Source organism: Plectropomus leopardus, chromosome 9, assembly GCF_026936395.1.
Source record: "Plectropomus leopardus strain MGB_pleo_1.0 chromosome 9, ASM2693639v1, whole genome shotgun sequence".
In the NCBI taxonomy this organism is placed as follows: Eukaryota; Metazoa; Chordata; class Actinopteri; order Perciformes; family Serranidae; genus Plectropomus; species Plectropomus leopardus.
The window spans coordinates 1,788,008-1,790,941 of NC_142184.1; the positions used below are offsets into that span (position 1 = coordinate 1,788,008).

A 2,934-nucleotide genomic window follows, 5' to 3' on the forward strand; every position below is an offset into this window, starting at 1 on the left:
AACATGAAGGAACAACGAAAGACAAATCTGGAGTTTGTAACAAATTTATTCCATAAAATAAACTTGAAAATATACTTGTATGTCGCTCTATGAAGCAGCTCTGCGAAATCCACACTGTGAAATATTCCACACAGACGGTCGGGCTGCATTTCCACCGAGAGGAAGTGAAATCTGAAGCGGGAACGAGGCGGAAACAGAGGACAGATGTTTGTTTTTGGGGTGGGAGGATCCAAAAAACATGTTTCCTCCAAATACAGAGAAACACGACGCCAGAAAAAGTGACACCGAGACACGCAGCTTATGCGCTTTCATGACGGGGAGAGTGTTTAATGATTAATTAATGAGGTGAATAATTAAACTGCTAAAATAACAGCTAATAACGACCAATTACAGTTTGAAAATGTGACATTAAACAAATCTGAAGATCCGTATTTTTGGTATTTCACCCTTTAAATTCTGGAGCAACATCACTTTGGGTATTTAAACTCTTGAAATTTGAGCAAATTGATTCATTTCTTCAAAAACATGGAAAAATAGGCAATGTGCAACTTGGTGAGAAAATTTCCACAAATTGCAGGAATATTTTTTTTTTTTTTTTTTTTTTTAAAGCTGGGGAAACACATCGAGGGGAAAGAAGTTATATTTGTAATCATCATAATTACTTATCAAAAATTATGTTATTCAAATTTTTAAGCACTTTTTCCAAGTCTTGTTTGCCTTTATTTTGTTTGTTTATTTTGACTCATTTTTAGATACTTTTCTTGTACATTTGACTAATTTCTTGCTCATTTTTGCATCATTTTTTCTTTTATTGCTCATTGGCTTCTTCCCATTTTTTTGAAAGAAATCAAGCCAGTTTGCTCAGGTTTCAAAGGGTTAATCTATTGACGCTAGAATTCAAAAACGAACACGTATTACCTGTAGTAGCTATCGGCCCACCCCTAGTTCGTTTAAAGTGGAAATGCAGCCGAACCGCCGACTGAAACACAACAAACACAAAACAGCTTTTTTTAAAATAATGAAAAAGTCAAAGTCAAAATCTTTCAGGGTAAAAAGTGGTACAGACGAGTTATTGTCATTTCCATCAATTCAGAGAAACTTATTTTGAAAAGAAAATCTTTTTTCTTTTCACTGTTTCTGCAGCGTGGATGTAAACTTTAGTCAGAGTAAAAAAAACACCTTAAATCAGAGTTATTAAGGACTTTTCAAATATGCAGCGTTAAAATGAGACTCAGAAACAGGCCACGGCTCACAGCTCGAGGGTCGGTGGATTCATTTAACTGCTCAAATAACTGTTGTTTTCGACTGTGTCCAAACTACCACCAACAGTATTTTTGGGGGGAAATTACGGCTCATGCAAGAACCACTTTTACGAACAGATTTTATATCGTACGTATAAATGACTGAGGAGAATAATCCAGAGCTCACACGAGCCGCGGACTGACAGTTTTCCTTATTTCAGGAAAAACAAAACAAACATTTAGGCAGCAAAGGTTTAGTTTGTCTGTTCTGGGCTACTGTAGAAACACAGCGGTGCAACATGGTGAGAGGTTTAGGATAAAAAAATACTGTTAAAATTTAATGTTCTTGCATGAGGCCCATTGAACACCACGGACACCTGTTTTCCACCCGAAAAATCCCGTAAGTCATTATAATGAGAAACATTTTCCAAAAACTGACTTTGGAATTGTTTCTCATTATCTTCAGATATTAAACGATGATTTTGGGCTTCTGTAACATCCTTTTTTTAATCTTAATTTAAATGTAAACTTTAGTGAAGGAGACATTTCTGAGCTGAAACACGGAGCGTTTGAGTTCACCGTCCTGCGTTGGGTAACATGATTTTGGGGTATCAGACATATCAGCCTGTCATAAATCATTAGTCATAATGTTTTCACATTTTCAGCACATAAGACAGTTTGCCTTTGTTTGAAGCTGGCGGATTAATGAGCACTCAGTCGGGCCTATGACCTTCAGAATAAAAGCTTGTAAAGCTCCACATACAGGGTGTCTACAGGTGTCAGACACTTTTCAAGATCATTTTTAATCTACATTTTGCAGGTAAGTCCAAGTAGAAAGTGCAAAGGCAGCTTTAAGTAAGCCCTTTAAAAGCTGGTTCGGCGTCAGTTTTTTTTAACCCTTTGAAACCTGAGCAAATTGGTTTGATTTCTTTAAAAAAAAAATGATCAACTTATCAAGAAACATACTGCAAACAGCAATTAATTAGAAAAAGTTAGGGTGGCAGAAAAAATGAAAATTGGCTATAATTGTCTATAAACTACACAAAAATGTCTACAAATATATATATATATATATATATATATATATATATATATATATATATATATATATATATATATATATATAGAAATAAGTAAAATAAGAAATAAGTAAAAGGTGACAAAGAAAATGACCTGAAAATTAGTTTTAGAAATAGCGGGAGTAAATAATAATTAGAAAATCATCAAAAACTAGGGAAAAATGTCCAGGAAAAAAAAATATTATTGTTATAATTACATATTTAAAGTTGTTACAGAAAAAAAACATATATTTTCTAATTTCCTGCCCTTCTGGGCTCAATTTTGTTCTTGTTTTTAATTTCCCTTTTTCTTTGGCTTATTTTCCAGTAATTTTCTTATATCGTTTTACTAATTTCTTGCTATTTGTTGCCATGTGTTGTTGCCTTATCCCCATTTTTTAAAGAAATTAAACCAGTTTGCAAAGGTCTGAAAGGGTTTAGTGGTAAAGGAATTAAAAGATGGATAAATTAAATAATGATTGTGCCAAATGAGACCTTAGAAATTCAAATTTACAAACATTCAATAACTTTTAAGGCCTTATATTTATACAATTGAAATGAGGACATTGTGAGACTTGCTAAGAACCTGGAGAAACCCTGTATATAAATGCAACCATTTAGAATTAAATGCTACA

At 33.4% G+C, this 2,934-nt stretch overlaps 1 long non-coding RNA gene across 1 annotated transcript; it reads right to left on the reverse strand.

Annotated features, from left to right (window-relative positions):
- Positions 1 to 28: 28 nt before the first annotated feature.
- Positions 29 to 2,349, reverse strand: LOC121964673 (uncharacterized). Its single transcript, XR_006107392.2, has 2 exons — positions 919 to 2,349; positions 29 to 171 (listed from the first exon to the last, which is right to left on the reverse strand). It is a non-coding gene; the product is annotated as an uncharacterized LOC121964673 (long non-coding RNA).
- Positions 2,350 to 2,934: the final 585 nt, after the last annotated feature.